At 40.4% G+C, this 19,732-nt stretch overlaps 1 protein-coding gene across 6 annotated transcripts in view; it reads right to left on the bottom strand.

Annotated features, from left to right (window-relative positions):
- Window positions 1-19,732, bottom strand: part of LOC125753653 (uncharacterized) — a 175,552-nt gene that overhangs the window by 136,864 nt on the left and 18,956 nt on the right. The window lies entirely within an intron of this gene.

The raw sequence follows: 19,732 nt of genomic DNA, 5'->3' as shown, positions 1-19,732 counted from the left end.
ATGTCATTCTAAACAATAGCATAACTAAGGCTCCACGCATTTCAATAATCAAAAACTCCTGCCATATTCGTTATGTTAATAAAGCAGTGCTAAATTGTTAATACCCACTGGGATTCTTGTGTTCGTACTATAGCCGGATTAGCTAACCCTGCCATGCTTATGAACACAGTATCTGTAAGGAATATTTAATCTATGAGAGAAATTCAGTATAATAGGAATGAATTAAACTGAATGTATAGGTGTTTTTATTTAAGATCCAGGAAAATAAATATGTAGGAGGGAGCAAATAATCACTTTGCTGCTTTCCTTCTAACAACACGTAGCACTCTCCATCTTCCTTCTGATCCTGAGGCAGTTCAACATCAGCGTAACCGGTAAATGGGTATTTTGACCTCAAACTATCCAAAGTGAAAGATGGATGGATATTGCAAACCAGATCCTCAGAAGTGGTGGGACTCCTTCCCGGGGTGACTAATTTTAGTAGAAATGCAGAGGCTCCTGCAACCAGGAGGACCGAGCAGCACAGAGGCCGCGCAGGGGCTGCCCGGACCCCTGGTCATTGAGGGTGCTGCCGGGCTTTGCAGAGGGCTACCCTGGGGAGCACATGCCCCAGAACTGGATTAAAAGATCAGCATCTTCTTCCCTTAAAGATTCACCAAGTGCCACAATCCAACGAGGGAAATTCTAAAGCACATGAGAATGTGCATGCAGGTGTGGCGTGCGCTGCTCTTTGGCTTTCCTGCACCCACCCCCAGCCCCCGCATGGATAAAAGAGGGACCCATCTGAGAACGAGGAAAGCACCAAGGCTTTCTGTGAAGCCAGTTAGAGAATGCTGCGCGACACACCAGGAACTCCGGCACCTGGTGTAACCTGAATTCCTTCTGAGAAAACAAGATTCACCCAAGCGACGGCTTTGCAGCTCTGATAAAAGTTGTTTTCAGAAATGACAACTGGCACTAACCTAAAAAAGAATCCACAAGAACTCCCTCAACAATTATGTCTGAAAAACAACAACAACAACAACAACAACAGCTCTGTGATGGCCCGATCTGCTGCTGAATGGAAGAAACACAGGGAGGAGAAGGTAGGAAAGATGCCACCTCTGCTAAGGACAGACAGACGCTGTCTTCCTGGAGGGTCTGGGTGACGATGCTGGTTTGGACTCTGGGTTTTTCCCTGCAGCAAGCTTCTTCAAGAAGAGGAACTCCGCCTCTGACTTTGAGCCAAACCATATATAGAAGAGTCTCACCGGGAGACTTTTGAAGATTCTGAAGCAGAGCCTGGAAATGCCTATTAGTGGAGGTGTGTGGCGAGAAAGTGCACATACACCATTTCCCTTTTAAGGAAAAGAATCTCCTAAGAGTCTCATTCTTTTCCTAAATGTGCAATATATATATATATATATATATATATATATATATATATATATACACACATTTTTTATTCAACAGCTCAGAGCACACTTGGAAGATACATTCATGCCAACTGACAGGTAAAAGGAGAGTGAAATATAAATATCATAGGCTTCCAGAAGAGAAGAAAAGAAGATTTAGACCAAGATTTCCTTTGTTTTATTTGAGGGACACAGGGAACGCCGTCTATGCCTAAGCATTGCTCAAATGTTTCTTCTTCAATTAAAATACTACCGGTTTCAGAATGTGTACCTTTCTGGGCCTTTGGGGTGTGGCGCAGTTGGTGAAGGGTCTGCCTTGGACTCAGGTCATGATCTCGGGGTCCTGGGATCGAGTCCTGCATTGGGCTCCTTGCTCAGCATAGTCTGCTCTCTCTCTCTCTCTCTCTCTCTCTCTCTCTCTCCTGACAATTAAAAAAAAAAAAAAAAAACCTTTAAAAAAAATGTATGTATACCTTTCTTTCACCTTCCATAGACAGTGGTACCCTCTGTGACTGTGGTATCACTACCTTCCCCCTCTACTTCCTCCGAGGGAGAGATGCAAAGGAGAGCTCCCTGAAACAGCCTGCCAACGAACCCACCAATTATGTGAAAGCGTTCAGACCACACTGGTACTTCATACCAAATTTTTCAAGATTAACTTATTTATAGCTTTTCTCCGTAGCTTCAGGAGGGAAGCTACACGTCTTTTTGGGAAGCCAAACAATTGCTTTTCGGCAGATAATGAAAATCATTAATAGTGTAAGCATGCCTGTCCCCTGAGCAAAGGCACAAGGACCCCAAAGACAGGACCCTGGTTAGCAGACAGAGAGGTCCCGAGTCGTCACTGTGTAAGAGCACGACTGTGGGACTTGGATGATTTTTTTAAAAACCTCTCTTATTATTTTTCCCTAGATTTTCTACAACGATTATATATTACGGTTTCATATTTTTATAAAGGAGAGAATCATGCTGAGTTCGTAGGGGGCAACGTAAAACAAACAACCCATTTCACAGATTCAAAGAGGACAGAGGACAGCCACGGCAGAGAGCAGCTTCGATCCGAGAATTGCAGCCACCGTGATGGGTGAGCGTCAGAAACCCAGTGAGGAGACCCCAGGCAAGCCGGCCAGCAAAGCCGGGTCCGGCGAGGGTACCTGGTAAATACTCCTCTTAAAATCTGAAAACAGGTAAAAACAAAACAATATATCTCATGCCTTTACACACATCGAGATATGCACACTTGCAACTTCTGCGTGCTGGCTGTCAGAGGGTCCTGGGGGACACCCCAAACCCTGAAAACTGTGTCTGTGTCACGCAGAGGCCACGACCAGGGTGGAGAGAGTTCCGTGAGCATCTCTCCAGTGGGGCCCAGCACCCAGTCCCCAGGCCTCGGAGGAGAACCCCATCCTCCAAGACAAGTGAAACAGGATCACCCCCCACCGTCTTCATCAGGAACCCTGCACAATCACTTTCCTTATTAGATTTCCTTTTATGATGCTCAGAACCCAAGTGGCGGCATTTCCAGGTGGAATAGAACAGGCCTGGGGGTTGGGGGTGGGGAAAGATGTAAAAGATTCAATGCCACCTGCATTTGACTGCAAAGATTTTTAAAAATGAAAGAGATGTTTATAGCAGCTCTGTTCCTAATTGACAAAACTGGGAAGCAACCATAATATTCTTCAGTAAGTGGATGGGTAAATCCAGACAATGGAACCTTATTCAGCGAAATAATTAGCTGCTCAGACCTACGAAGCAGCAAGAGGAGGTACCCGCAGGAGCAAGAGAGAAGGAAAGTCAACTGATGCCTACCGACCCCCGACCGATGTCCCATTGTGCCACACCTGCTCTCAAGACCTTCTTCGACCTCTGTGACAACCTCATTAATAGTTGATTGGGTTCAGTCTGCAGGTGATGGCTAGGCGCTCAGGGAAAGTGGGGCCCAGTCATGGGAAGTGGGCTTGGGGTCGGGACTCTGGTCTTCCGAAGGATGAGAGCAGGGAAGAGGAGCCAAACCCGAGGTTTGGAGACCAGACTGACCATAGGATAGGACCGAGCAGGGAAAGAAGAGCGGGCCCCACCAAGGAGTAGGGGCCATCTAGCAGGCATGGGCCACAGAGGGAGCCAGACACCCCTAGGCTCCTCTACTCAGAAGCTTCCGTACGGGGTCTGGATGTGAAAGCACCACTGGCAACAGACATCAAGAGACTGCAGGGAAGAGATCCAGGCCAGACATTAGGTTGTTGGCCACAAAAGGCCACGAGCATCTCAAATATCTCCTTCCTCCTGAGCAGCGACCTCACCCAGAGGAAGAAACAGCCAGCTCAGACTCCCAGATTTGCCCATGTACCATCTCCATCCTTGAAGATGTTATGGGGTGCCATTGGAAAGTCATATATCAGTTATCCTGCTGGCATGTGACCTTGCCCAGGAATCACTAAAGGGATAAAGAGAGGGACATCTGCAACCAGGGCAAGTCTTTTATGGGAAATGAGAACTACTGAGGCCTCAATAAGAAGCAATCTTAGTGAAAACACCACAGAACCACGTGGAGTTGGGGACAGGGAGGGGAATATGATAAAAGTGAATGATAAAAAGGACAGGGTAATAAATCCCGTAAGGGGGATCCCTGGGTGGCGCAGTGGTTTGGCGCCTGCCTTTGGCCCAGGGCGCGATCCTGGAGACCCGGGATCGAATCCCACGTCGGGCTTCCAGTGCATGGAGCCTGCTTCTCTCTCTGCCTGTGTCTCTGCCTCTCTCTCTCTCTCTGTGTGACTATCATAAATAAATTAAAAAAAAAAATCCCGTAAGGGGTGGGCAAATGTAAAGCAGAGAGAGCTTCTATTGGGTGTAGACCTACACCAGAGTGGACAGTCTCAGAAGTCAGGATTCGTTATATAAACCAGTATTTGTAGTCAGGAACAGAAGAAAGTGAGGTATGTTGTCTGGGATTCAGGTTTCCAAGGAGCATTTATGTAGTGAGTTTTAGGGAAAAAAAAAAAAATCAGTAATGATTAAAATTACTACTCATCCCTGGGGCACATGGGTGACTCATTTGGTTGAGTGTATGCCTTGGGCTCAGGTCATGATCTCAAGGTTCTGGGATGGAGCCCCATGTCAGGATCCCTGCAGAGTGGGAAGTCTGTTCCTCCCTCCCCGTCTGCCCCTCCCCCAGCTTGTTCTCTCTCTCATAAGTAAATAAATAAATAAATACTTAAAATCTTTTAAAAAATTACTACTTATCCCCCAAACCAATTTATTATTCTTGTCATTTAAAAATTTTTTTTAAAAAAAGACTAAAGTAGTCGTCATGGTATTATTAGCACAGGAAAGTGAGTACACCTAGAAGGAGGATTCCCTCTGTGGGTTCTGTAGGTTAAAGGTAAACTTCCAATTACATCCAAACATGCCAAATGTTCATTCCAGTTCGTAAAAGCCTCCTCTGAAGCATATTTATTTTACATTAATCTGCTATTGTGTTCAACAGTGTAAGGGTGTGAGGAGCAGTTTACTTGATTCCGTCCTGAGATCTGGACTGCTGATTGGACTTATTAACACCACTTATTACCCCAGGTTTTTAGCTTGCAAAATAGATGAATCATGTTACCACATGGTTACCAAAATGGAATTAGGAAATATTCCAGTGTGACTCTCCAAATGCAAGTCACATATTCGCCATTAGGTCCTGGAAGAGGGGTTGAGCTCTATTTCAGGAAGCAGAGAAAATGTCCCATGACAGACATGCACCAGTTTGAAAGACCCAAACTGGTGGATGTCTTCCTGTTTCACGTGCCCAGGGGTTTCTAAATAACACAAATGTCAGCAGCCCTTATGGGGATGAGTGGCCCCACCTCCCATCACGAGCACGCATCCATGTATCCCATGAAACTACGTGCAAAGATGAGAGTAGCTGACTAGGGAAGGGGGCCAAGTGCACTCGCTGGCTTTCAGGTTGGGATTGAGCTGGAAAGCAGATTTTGGAACTTCCAACGTCTGAGAGACTGGGACATATTGATGGAAATATGGAAATCATTTGGAAAATTGACAGGGGACTTGGTGGAGTGAGTCAGCATTCTAGTTAGATGGAGCCAGATGCAATCTGGCCCCTGTAGGACAGCCAAATTCGATGGTTCCTCTGCTCAGGCGGAGCTCTGGTCTCCTGATACAGAAGGAATACTCAGTCTATGAGCCTCAGGTAAGTCAAAAAGTCATCAGCTAAACCGAAAAGGAGATTAACTCATGGCAGCATATCCCCGAGGTCTAAAAGGGAGCCTCCACTTTCTCTGGAGGATAAAGTCAGCACTGCACTGTGCCTTCATTTCCTCTACTTTCATCACAACACTTTAAAAAAAAAAGATTTTATGTATTTATTCATGAGAGACACACACAGAGAGGCAGAGACATAGGCAGAGGGAGAAGCAGGCTCCTTGTGGGGAACCCAGTGCAGGACTCGATCCCAGGACCCTGGAATCATGACCTGAGTCAAAGGTAGATGCTTGACCACTGAGCCACCCAGGCATCCCTCAACGCAACACTTGTATTATGTAGGACACAGTCAGATCCCGAAATCTGCAACTTGGGCACCCCGGAAATATCATTCCATGGTATTCAATGCGCCATCATCACATGACTAAAGAGATTTTAAATTCACACCTATTCTAGCTCACAGTTCCTATCCAACTAGTGAGTTTGGTAGGTCTGTTCAATTTCAACAAATTGAAAGACTAAAATTGTTGATCCGCACTGATTGTGAATAAATCATGTAAAGGGACAATGGCTTGATGGTTTAACAGAACATACGACCATCATGGTCTCAAAGGTGTTTGCTGCAGACTGAATATTTGTGTCCCTCAAAAGTCCTAAGTCGAAAAAAGCAATGTGATAGTATTTGGAGGTGGAGCCTTTGGGAGGTAATTAGGATTAGAAGCAGTCATAAGGATGGGCCTCAGGAATGGGATTAGTGCCCCTAAAACAGTCAGGAGAGACCTTGCTTCCTTCCTCTCACTGTTCTTCACTCATGTGAAGAAAGTGCTGTGAAATGAGAAGACGGCCCTCAGCAACCTACAGGAGGGTTCCCCTGGAATCCGGCTGTGCTGGCTCCCTGGTCTAGGACTTCCAGCCTCTAGAACCATGAGAAATGCATCTCTGCCCTTATAAGCTGCCCAGCCCATGGTACTTCTGTTATAGCAGCCTGAGCAAAGAGTGTTCCGCCTCCAAACCTGAGACCCTAGGAGAAAACAGGCCCGCTACATTGAATGCATCAGTTATGTGGTAACTGTGTGTGTGTGTGTGTGTGTGTGTGTGTGTGTGTGGAGAGTGAGCATCAGGCTCAGCCCCAGTATGAAAAAAAAGATTATAATCTTTAAGTCAGAAGTAGCTGGAGAGACTTAGGCCCGATACAGGATCTATATGATGGTAGGAATAGATGACTCGACATATGACCGGCAGAAGAATCTTCTCTTACTCATTTGATAATTGATGTGATGGAAATCGTGCTGTAGAACGTGACTCAGAGATGAGGAAGATAGAAAATAAAACGAGCGAGTTGAAGAGCAGTTCTTCTGCATTCTTTTCCGCACCATTGACTCTTGGAGGGCTCAAAATTCTCTATTTTGGAATACTTGGAAAGTGGCCACAGTGACAGTAAATACAACTGTACATTATAAAACACATCTAATATGTTAGTGCTGTATTTAACAACATATTTTGGGGCACCTGGGTGGCTCAGTCAGTGAAGTATTGGCCTTCGGTTCAGGTCGTGATCCCGGGGTCCTGGGATCGAGCCCTGTGTCAGGCTTCCTGCTCAGTGGGGAGTCTGCTTCTCCCTCTGGTCCTTTCCCTCACTCGTGCTCACTATCTCCTTCTCAAATAAATAAATAAAAACTCTAAAATTTTTAAAAATTACTTCAATAAAATATTTGATTAAATGTAGATTTGTTTTAAAATCCCCCATTTTGAATCAAAAAGGACCAGTAATTAACCTTTTCATACTCTAAGTAAGAGTATATTTATAATTTCATCAAATAAGGGATATGTGCCAGGGTGCCAGGAGGAGACTGAGCCCGTGACCTATGTTTGTGTGAATAACTAAACTTTTGCTTTGCCAGAGGATTCATTGGTAATTTAATTTCAGAGCAATTAAGAGAGATTTTGACAGTCTCAATTAACCTGATAATCAAGAATCCCCATGCAACAGAGATCTCACTTAAGAACTTTCTGAATGTGGGCAGTCGCTTTAATCAACACCTTGAGAAGATGTTCAGAAATCTAAAGTAATGGAATCAGTGACAATATTTCCCCCACCCCCAGAAATGTATGCTATCTTCAAATTTTCCATGTACAGAGTAAATGTTCCCATAAATGGTCAATTATTAAAGTATTTGATCGCCAACCTACAGATATGGGGAATTTACTGAGCTCCTAAAGCATTTGTTGGGAAATATTCTTTATATATGTAACTTATCTAGTGTGATTCTCACCAAGTTTCCCTAAAATGAGATCTTATTATCCTCCTAACTGAATGGAACCCAAGACCTAACACGCTCAAGGAATTGTCCAGAATGACTTGTGGGAAGAGGACTCCCATAGCCCGAACCCACAACCTGGTTCTCCCCACCAGCCTGTTTGAAGAGGCTAAGCAAAAACTCACTTATTTACTTAGTTAGTCCCTATTTTGTACCCCAAAATTATTTTAAAGTAGTTCCAGATAGATTTAACGGAGTGGACTTTTTAAAAACAATACCAATTCCAACCAATGTTCACAGGTGCCGAATAAATTTATGTTCCAAATTGGAACATATTACGAGCGCTTGGTGTTCTCCCAAAGCTCTTTAGATGGAAAATGATCTAGAATATTAAAATAGGCTAATCGGACGAAACTAGCTGTCAGGTTGTGACATATCCTTCCCTGGGTGTGCATAGTAATCACACAGGTAAGTGTCGGTGAAATATGCTATATATATTTGTAGTTTGAGAAGAGGAAGGAGGTAGAGGTGATTTTATTCTTAAAAACTTTCATAGCTCTGTCTACACTAGACCAGGATGATTGGTCCTCTCACCTCCTTTCAAGCAGGTGTCGGCCACTTAAGTGGAAACTAGAAACTGACAACTCGGGATCCCTGGGTGGTGCAGCGGTTTGGCGCCTGCCTTTGGCCCAGGGCGCGATCCTGGAGACCCGGGATCGAATCCCACGTCGGGCTCACGGTGCATGGAGCCTGCTTCTCCCTCTGCCTCTCTCTCTCTCTCTCTCTCTCTCTCTGTGACTATCATGAATAAATAAAAAAATTTAAAAAAAAAAACAAAAAACTGACAACTCAATCATTCAAAACTCTAGACCTGCCTGCTCAACGGAAATCCCTGCAAACAATGGGGGTTGGTTAAATTCATATTAAAAAAGCAAAGGGAAAGAATTATAATTATTGTAAGTGATTAAGACTTTTAGAAATTTTAGTTAAGGCTAACATGCAAATTTGTTAACACGCGGCAAGAGCCTTTCATTTTTGTCGAACGCCCAGTGAATTACTCTGGGGGGTTCAGGTTACAGATCGTTCCCTATTAATACTTCTAGTATTATGACAATATTTTCGATGCCTTGAAGAAGACTTCCCACGTTTTATAGGTGTGTACCAAACAAAAACAACTCATCAGAATTCCTTCAGGAGTCTCCAAGAATGCATGCTTAGAGCGGGTGCCAATACCAACTTTTCACATAAATCTACTCATGCTTAAGTTAGGATGTTGACCATATGGTTTGTGGAAATATTTGATGCATTTGCATACAATACACAAGTTTTAGAATAATCAGGCTGACTGAGATGAGAAGAGGGAGGTGTGACCATGTGTTTACCTTCATCTTGATTTTATTTAGCACCTGCAAAAAAATTAAATTTGAGCCACGAAGAACCTGTCTAGGAATGCCTCCTGGGTCCTCCTCAAGGAAAAGAAAGGTCAGTTACAAACTACACTCATATGCACAAGCTGTCTACACCCTGAAATCTAGAGTCTGTGGTTCTGCAGTTCATCCGATAACCGTGGGTCTTTGTAGGATTCCATCCATGGCTGAAACTGCTGAGATCCATAAAGGCAAATACGGAAAATGTGAAACCATTATGTGGAGGAATGGGAGGTGGTCGTAGAACTTGCCAGTTCATAGGATGTTTACATAATGGTTTTCAGTGGATACACTGCCTTGCTGATGCAGGAGTATGTGTCTCTACATGAATATTAATGTGACATGAAAATAAGAGGATTAAACCCAAGTTGTATTTCAGAGCAGAAATAATGCCTAGAACTTAGTAGGTACCTCAATACATACCAACTGAATGAATGAAGAACATTCTCTAGTTTTGGGGAGGAGATATTTATTTATTTACTTACTTATTTATTTATTTATTTATTTTTTATTTTTTATTTTTTGCAGGGGCCTCCACCTAGGGAGGATTTCTTTTTAAGATTTTATTTATATATTCATGAGAGACACAGAGAGAGAGACAGAGACACAGGCAGAGGGAGAAGCAGGCTCCCTGCAGGGAACCCAATGCAGGACTCGATTCCAGGACCCCAGGATCACGCCCTGAGCCAAAGGCAGATGTTCAACACAAAGCCACCCAAGCGTCTCTGGGGAGGATTTTTAAATGATAAATAGATTTGAATATATTTTCTTCGTCTGTGGAAATGATACTGGGGCTCTCGTCCTGTAGTTCTTGAGATAAATTATTTGCTAGACTTTCTGAGGGTGAAATCTTTACAATTTCCTTGCATTCTTAGCTAAATATCCTTTTGTGACTGCAATTCTCTCTTTCTTGCTCTGAGCTTTTGTTTGCATTTTCTCTCTCTTCTCATCAGCTGGAGATTTAATTATTCATCTTTACAGAGACTCAGCTTTTGTAGTGGTCCTATTTTATAGATTTCTGTCCTCATAGTTCCTTTCTTTCTTGTTTGATTTTGCTGATTTTTATTTTTTATTCCGGCTTTTTGAGTCGAAAATTCAGCTGGCTTTCAGGCTTCTCTGTGTACACAGGTACATGTATAACCTTCCACCTGAGCATCGTTTCCCACTGCCCCTCGCATTTTGCTACATAATGGTCTCTCGGTCATTCAATTTTCGGTACTATTCTTAGGATTTCCTCTTTAATCCTAGGGGTGTTTTGGTAATATGATTTTAAGTTTTTGAAACAAGGGGTTTTCTTTAGCTTCATTTATTAGTTAGGTCTAATTTGATTATATTTGCAGCAAGCTTAGACTGCTACTTTTTTCCTATAAATGTATTGAGATAAGCAGAGTAGCCTGCTACATAATCTTTTGGGTAAATGTTCCAGATGGGCTGCAGAGTATGGATTTCTATTTTTATATGTAAAGTTATATACAGTGCATACGTGTATGTGCATTTGCACACACACACACATAACATATACACAAACATGAAATTGCTGTATAGTGCATTATTAGTGTGCTTTGCACTTTTTTGTACACATGAATGGAAAATTTCCCAACAAATGTATTAAAATCTCTAAATAAAATCTCTTTTCCCTGAAATTTTATCAATAGTTGCTTTCTGAATTTTTAAGCTATATCATTCATAAATATTCTATCTTTAATTAATTTTTCCAATATATTACATTTTTCTTTGTCTGTTATGATTGTCTTGAATTAAATTGTATTTCCTTTTAAAATTGCCCTTTCATTCATTTGCTTTATTATATTTAAAGATTTTATTTATTTATTTGAGAGAGAGAGAGAACACGAGCAGAGGGAGAGAGAGGTAGATTACCAGCTGAGCAGAGAGCCCAATATGGGGCTTGATCCCAGGACTCTGAGATCATGACCAGAGCTGAAGGGAAAAGCTTAAACAACTGAGCCCCCCCAGGTGCCCCCATTTGCTTTATTTTTGCTCAATGTACCTCCATGTTTCCATACTGTAATTTTCAATCTGTCTGAATATTTTTATATCAATTATAGGTCACATAATGCTAGATCTTTTTCCCTCATCAAATCTGTAAGCCAATAATTTTATTGAATGTGACACAAATACATGTATTATAATTGAAATTATATTAAAATTTATCTTTATCATTTTATTCATGTTTCCTATATTCAATATTAAATTTTTTTTCTCATTTCTTTTTGTTGGGCATAGTACATTTTCTTATTCCCCTTTCAAATAGATAAATTTGTTTTGCACACACACACACACACACACACACAGAGTTTATAATCAAGCTCTCTTCATTTTCCTTTCTGCCCTTTCCGCTCATGGATCCTGTCCCAACACTTTAAAAAAAAATTTGCACTGGACAAAAAAAATGTATATCAATTTGATAAATTTGATTTCTCACATCTGTTTTTTTTTCATAAACTAAAAAAAGAAATCTCTCCTAACTTCGTATGTTTGGTTTAAATAATAATGGTAAAAGAATACCCAAGTATACTCTACCCAGAGGCACCAAGGAAACACTATTGAAGAATTTTGAAAAACCCTTCTTACCCTCCATCACATATACTCCCTATTCCCACAAGTAACCACCACCTCAAATTTTATTTATTATCGTAGTATTTGTACTTCAGGTTTTTCCAGATGTGGTATATACCTCTAAACAATATGTTGCTTCATTTGGATGTTATCAGAATTTATATAAATGGAATTTATTCTACGTAATTTATTTTGCCTAACATCAGGTGTTGGAGAACATCTGTGTGGATACATAAACAAGTAGTCCATTAACTTTCATTCATGTGTATATTTACAGTTTAAATAAACTACACATTATTTTACATTTGCCTAAAAGTAGAAGTTTGGACTCAGTTGTTTTTATCTTTTTTTCTACTACAAGCCATGCAGCTATCAACATTTGTATACATACACCCCTTTTCTAGGGCATGTATTGTCAAACTGGTTATTCTTGCCAATTTGGTCAGAAGAAAAAGCCATCCTCTTTTAATTTGCGTGTGTATCTCAGTAGTTACTAATGAGAGTGAACCTATTTTCACATGTGATGGTGTGGCCTTCATTTAATGACTCTCACTAGTCTTTTACAGCCATGAAGCCACCACCACATTAAGATACAGAGCATCTCCCCTTTCCCAAAAGACCTCTCCCTCTGGATCGGTCGACGGTCCCTTCAACAATCACTACAGACTGGTTTGTGTTTTACCAAAGTGGAATCAAACACCACACACCTTTGGGTGCCTGGCTTCTTTCCGCCACAATGATCATTCTGAGATTGACTGAAGTTGTTGTGGGTTATCCATTCCTTTTTATTGCTGAGTAGTACTCCGTTTTGTGAATACATCACCACTTTTTGTTTATCCATTCATACGTTAATGGACATGGATTGTTTACAATTTTTGGTTATTGGGAATAAAGACATTATGAGTTTTGATATATATGCTTTCCTGTGGCCACGCGTTGTCTTTCTTTGGCGAATACCTAAATGTGAAAGCCTGGGTTATATGGTAGATGGACACTTTTTTAATATAACTGAGAGGAAAATCTGTTTCTCCATACTCAGAATACTTCTCTACTCCATGTCTGTGGATACGCTTCACACCCCACGCATGTCTGCAGGTGTCTGCAAGCACTGACGGTGTGTCCTACGCTTCAACTCCATTCTGACACTGCCTACCTAGAAAGAGCACCAGATCCCACAGGTGGAGGGCTCAGGCCCACAAGACTGCCCCACTTCAGACACCAATGTGAGTCTAGGTTGCCACCCATGCCTCTGACCTGTTATAGACTGTGGAGATCCCCCACCAAAAGTTTTTTTTTTTTTTTTTTATTCATGAGAGATACACAGAGAGAGGTAGAGACATAGGCAGAGGGAGAAGCAGGCTTCCTGTGGGACCTCAATATGGGACTCGATCCTAGAACTCCAGGATCACCCCCTGAACTGAAGGCAGACACCCAACTACTGAGCCACCCAGATGTCCCATGATGATGATTTGCTAGCAATTCTCACAGAACTCAGAAAAAGTTTGCTTACTAAATTACCAGCTTATTATGAAAGATACAACAGAAGACCAGCCAGGTGGAAAAGATGCTCAGAACAAGGTATGGGGATAGAGCGCAGTTTCCACATCCCTTCAGGGCACACCTTTCCACCCCAGCACTCCATGTTCACCAACCTGGAAGCTCTCCAAACCACATCCTTTGGGTATTTTGTGGAGGCTTCATTACACAAGCATGATTGATTAAATTATTGATCACTGATGGTTAACTCAACCTCCAGCCCCTCTCCCCACCCTGGAGTTTGGAGACTGGGGCTGGGAGTTCCAACCATCTAATCACATGGCTTGTTCCCCTGGAATTCAAGAAATGGGATGGGGTACTGAGACACAGTAGATATTTTTTATTTATAAATCACAATAACAGAGTAGCTTTATGGAGCTATAATTCACACAGCATATGATTCACCCTTTTAAAGTACACAATTCCACTATTTCTCATTCACAAAAATGGGCAAATCTATTTTATAATATTTTCATCACTCCAAAAAGGTGCTGTATCTATAAGAAGGCTATGCATTTTGCCAAACCCCCAACTCCAGGCAACCACCAGTCTACTTCCTGTCTCTATAGATAATGTGCCTATTTGGGATATCTCATATAAGTGGAATTATATGTGACCAATTTGTGATATTTTGTGACTGGCTTCCTTCATTTAACATAACATTTGCAAGGCTCATCCATGTTGTAGAATGGATCATTCCTCATTCCTTTTTATTGCCTAATAATGTTCCACTGTAGTGGCCGTACCATGTTTTATCTATCTATTCCTTAGTTGATAGATATTTCAGTGGTTTCTACTCTTGGCTATTCTGTATAATGCTGTATGAATATTTTGTGTGGAATTGTTTTCATTTTTCATGAGTATTTATGTAGGAGGGGAGCTGATGGATTTATTGCAGCTTTGTGTTTAACATTTTGAGGAAGTGACAAGATAGTTTTCAAATGCAGCTGTATCACTTTATACATTTCCCCTGGCTGTGCATGACAGTTCTGATTTCTCCACATACAGATGGATATTTGACTTTTAAGAAACTGCCAAATAATTTTCCGAAGTGACTGCCCCATTTTGCATTTGCATCAAGAGAGAATGAGTTCCACTTCTTCTACTACTTGACCAACATTTGATACACTCAGTGTTCTAAATTTTACCCATTCTAATGGGTGTATGGTGGTGGCCCACTGTACTTTGGGTTTTTTGTTTGTTTTTATAATTTTATTTGTTTATTCATGAGAGACACAGAGAGGCAGAGACACAGGCAAAGGGAGAAGCAGGATCCCTGCGGGGAGCCCAATGCAGGACTCCAACCCAGGATCCCAGGATCGTTGTGACCTAAGCCAAGACACTCAACCGCTGAGACACCCAGGTGCCCCTGGCCCACTGTACTTTAAATCCAATATCTCTCCGGTGAGTAATAATGTTCTCACATGTTTGTTTATTTGTTTTCCTATCTTCTTAAAGTGGAACCATGGGCCACTAAATCTAGAACTTTCTTATTTTCTTAAATAAACATTTAGAGCTATAAATTTCCCTATAAACAGTGTGCATCCCACAAATACTAATGTCTTTTACTTATCATTCAGTTCAATATTTTCTCATTTCCTTTGTGATTTTTCCTTTGACTATGGATTATTTAGAAGTGTGGTGTTTTGAGGGGAACCTGACTGGTGGCATGTGACTCTTAATCTTGGGATTCTAAGTTTGAGCCCCATGTTTCATGGAGATTACTTAAAAATAAAAACTTTTAAAAAAAGTTTAAAAAGAGGAAGTGTAGTGTTATATTTTCCAAATATTCGGGAGTTTTCAAAATAACTTATCATCGACTTCTACTTTAATTCTGTTGTAGTCAGAGACCAAACTGTGTCTAGTTTCAAAACTTCTAAATTCCTCCAGACTGGTTTGGTGGCCCAATGTGTACAATTTACTTTGATAAACATACCACATGCACTTGAAGTATATTCTGTAGTTTTGGGATATAGTGTTCTGTATCAATTAGATCATGGAGAATAATAGATTTACTCAGAGTGTCCATGTCTTTATTAAATTTTGTCTAGTTGTTCTGTGAGTCGCTAAAAAAAGTTGTTTTTTTTTTTTAATCTCCTACTATGTTTGTGGAATTCCCTGTTACTCTCTGTAATGCTGTGGGTACTTTCCCTTCATGTATTTTGAGGTTCTCTGAGTAGATACATACAGAGATAAATGTTTTCTGTGACGTACTGATGAATTGATCCTTTGATCAATTTGGAGTTACATCTGATAAAGATTTCAGTCTTGAAAATGCATGTATTAGCTATTAGCATAGCAATTCCAGCCCTGATATGCTTATTATTTAGATAGCATTCTTCTTTCTATCCATTTCCTTTCAACTACTGCGTGTATTTAAAGCAAATCATTTTTTACAGACAGCAAACAGTGGTTCTTCCTTCATTATCCATCCTGATCTCTGTCTTTTAAATGGAGTGTTTTAATCCACTACCATTTAATGTAATTATTGATATGGCCTAAGTCTACCATTTTATTAAGTTGTTTGTTATTCCCTCTGTTTTCTGTTTCTCTCTTCCCACTTTGTTCGTCTCTTTTAGATCCCGTAAATGTTTCAAACTCCTATTTTGAAAAAAAAAAAAAGTTGGCTTTTTAGCTGTACAGATTTGCACTTTTAAATGGTTGCTCTAGGGATTACAGTATACATCTTTAACTTTTCAGGCTACTTGAGAGTGGTTTTGTACCCTTAACATAAAATACAGAAATATGCAACCATATTAACCACTTACCCTCTCCAACTACTTTTTTATACTCTACTTATTGTATGTATTACACGCATAATTAGAAGTTCCACAAGATTTTGTTATTTACTTTAAAAAAGCATATAAAAAGTAAAAAATATAAAATCATATGCTTTTAAAGAAACCGAGAAATAATGCCTTTCGTGGTTGCCCCCAAACTCCCCACTTGCAATGGTTTTCATTTATTCCTAAAGACCCAGGTTTCCTCTGGCAAGACTTTCCTTCAGTGGGAGCAACTCTTTAGTGATTCATGGAGTGCAAGTCTCATGGTAATGAATTCCTTGGTTTATCTTTTTCTGAAAATTATCTTCATTTGTTCCTCTTTTTAAAAGGGTATTTTTACTGGACATTGAACACTGAGTTAATATGTCTATTGTTTCTTCTTTTACCAATGTAAAATGTTTTCCACCTTTTCATGGCCTCCCTGGATTCTGATAAGAAATTCATGCTGATGGAGATCAACCCTCATGTAGGGCTTGTCATTTTTTTCTTGTGATATCAAGATATTTTCTCCTGATGTTTGAATTTCAGCAGTTTTCCCATGATGTGCCTCATGATGATTCTCTTTTGATTTTATCCTATTTGGGGTTCACTGAGATTCCTGAATCTGTCAATTACATCTTTCACCAAATTTGGGAAGGCTCTGACCATCATCTCCTCCAATATTTTTGTCTCATTCTCATTCTCCTTTTGTTCTAAGATTCCTCTGGCCTTCCGTCACCTTTCCTTCTAACACTCCTATTACACAGTCTCCTAAGGTCTCATCAATTTTTTTCCCTCCCATCTTCAACCTTGATATTTTCTATGGGATCTATCTTCAAGCTTACAGATCTTTTTTCAGTTCTCTCTAGTTTGCAATTATGTTCTTCTGATGAATTTATTATCACAGGTATTTTATTTATCAGTTCTATATTTTCCATTTGGTCATCTTCATATTCTCTATTTCCTTATTGTCATTTTCTGACCTTTCATTTGCTGTGAGTGTATTTTCCTTAACACACCAAGCATAGTTTTAATATGACTTTAAAGTTCTTATATGATAGACTATTTTTTTAATAATAAATTTATTTTTTATTGGAGTTCAAATTTGCCAACATACAGAATAACACCCAGTGTTCATCCCGTCAAGTGCCCCCCTCAGTGCCCATCACCCATTCACCCCCACCCCCTGCCCTCCTCCCCTTCCACCACCCTTAGTTCATTTCCCAGAGTTAGGAGTCTTTATGTTCTGTCTCCCTTTCTGATATTTCCCACACATTTCTTCTCCCTTCCCTTATATTCCCTTTCACTATTATTTATATTCCCCATATGAATGAGAACATATAATGCTTGTCCTTCTCCAATTGACTTACTTCACTCAGCATAATACCCTCCAGTTCCATCCACATTGAAGCAAATGGTGGGTATTTGTCATTTCTAATGGGAGAGATAATTGGGGATTTAGACTCTTAATTATAGAGAACAAACTGAGGCTTGCTGGAGGAGAGGTAGTGGGGGAGGGGAGGATGGATGAAATAGGTGATGCAGATGAAGGAAGAGCACTTCTGATGAGCACCTGCTATTTGTAAGTGATGAGTCACTAAATTCTACACCTGAAACTAGTATTACACTGTGTGTTAACTAACTGAAATTTAAATAAAAACTTGAAAAAATAAATAAAGTTCTTATCTGATAATTCCAACCTGAGGTCATCTCAGAGCTGGCATCAATTAATTGTTTTTTCCTTTGAGATGAGGTCACATTTTCTTGGATCTTCGTAGATCAAGTAATTTGGAATTGTACCCACTAGGCTGCATATATTCTGAATACTTTTTCATTTTTCAGAACAGTGTAGACATTCCTGTCTTAGCAAGCCAGTAACTTCACCAGACTCTGGTGTGTAGAGTGTCACACTGGTGTCACCCCAGAGACACAAGATTGTACTTCAGTGTGTATTGTGGCTGCAATCAGGCTTCCCTGTGCAAATGGGGCTCAGAGTTGAGCTGGAGCCTTGGCTTAGAGTTACAATCAGATATCTCTTCTTTGTCACCCTCCTTCTGTTCTGTCCTTCTCCAGCTTGTATTAGCTACTCTAGGCTTCTTTCCCTGGGTCCCCAACCAGAGTCCTACTCGCCCAGGGTATCTGCTCCTCAATGGAATATTCCTTCATTGTAGAAGCTGGTAAAAAAAAAGTGGAAATGTGCTCTGTACCCATCACTTGCCTCACATTCAACTCCAAAGCCTGCTTATTCTTGTCTCATCCCCAGAGCCTTCAGATGATAGGTTTTTAAATCTTGTCTTGTATTAAGTATTATTAGTGAATTTAAGGTTCACAGAAGACCCTAATGCAATCCTCTATGCAAGGCCTCTTTGTGTCTTTTATCCCCTTACTCCTTTGTCAGTTTTACACACACACACACACACACACACACGGAAAAATACACTATATATATATATATATATATATATATATATATATATATATCCACTATATTATATATGTATATATATATGACTCTAAACACTTGTTGATTTCTTGTGTTTTGAATATTTTCTTGTAAATTATGACTTGTCTTAATTTTTTATGATAAGCAGCATTTTTTAAATTGAATATAGTCAAATGTCTCAATATTTTGCCTAATGGCATGCATTTTTTGTCTTTTTAAAAAATACTTCCCAAATCTCATCATTATGCCAATACTCCTTTCTGCATTGTTCTAAAATTTCAAGTTTTATTTTTTATATCTAAGACTTTAATCAATTCGGAATTGATTTTTGTATGTGATGTGAGGTGGGATCAAATTAGATGGGATTTTGGTTTTCTGGATGGATAACCAAAAGTCAAATATTATCATTTACTAAGAAGCCAGTCTTTCCCCTACTGGCCTACTGTGTCAACTCTCCATCGAGTGGTCTATAAATGAACAAGTCAATTTCTAATGGTCTATTTGTCTATCTTTTGTCAATACCGGAGTCTGCAGATGAGCCCAGTCCTAACAGAATACAGAAGTCTGTGGACACCCAAATGTTTCCAAAATCAACTCTGCCACCTTTAGGACTTTGCTTAGAGTTGGTTGGGTCTGCATAGGGTTGTTTGATCAAGAAACTCCAAGTGCCTCATAGCCTGATTAGGAGGCGCAAGGTAAAAATTTTCTTCTCTTGTTACAAGTAAGCAGAAGCAGAATGTAGGTAGCTTACATAGCCAGCACAGACCCTAAAATGAAATGGTCTGAGTTCAAAACTTGATTTTACAACTTACTAACTTATGTGGTTTTCCCTTAGGAAATGACTGGACCTCTTTCAGTGTTTTCTTATTTTTAAAATGCTAACAACAATGAATTCAAACTTCGAGAGTTTGGTATAGAATTTAACTGAGAAAATGGACATGAAACACACCTGACAGGACAACCAGCACAGCACCCACCCTACAGAGCAAGGACCAGGCTCACGAAGTAAAATAGCATCCCATAGGGCAGAACTACAACAATTTGCCCACTCGTTCCCATTCTGATCCCCTACCATCCTGACTTCAGTGATTCCAAAACCACATTTGCAGGTTTTCCTGCCACTAAAACTACT

This window comes from Canis lupus, chromosome 2 (assembly GCF_003254725.2).
Source record: "Canis lupus dingo isolate Sandy chromosome 2, ASM325472v2, whole genome shotgun sequence".
In the NCBI taxonomy this organism is placed as follows: domain Eukaryota; kingdom Metazoa; phylum Chordata; class Mammalia; order Carnivora; family Canidae; genus Canis; species Canis lupus.
Note: the sequence above shows the minus strand (reverse complement) of the source record. Positions and strands in the feature narration are given on the sequence as shown.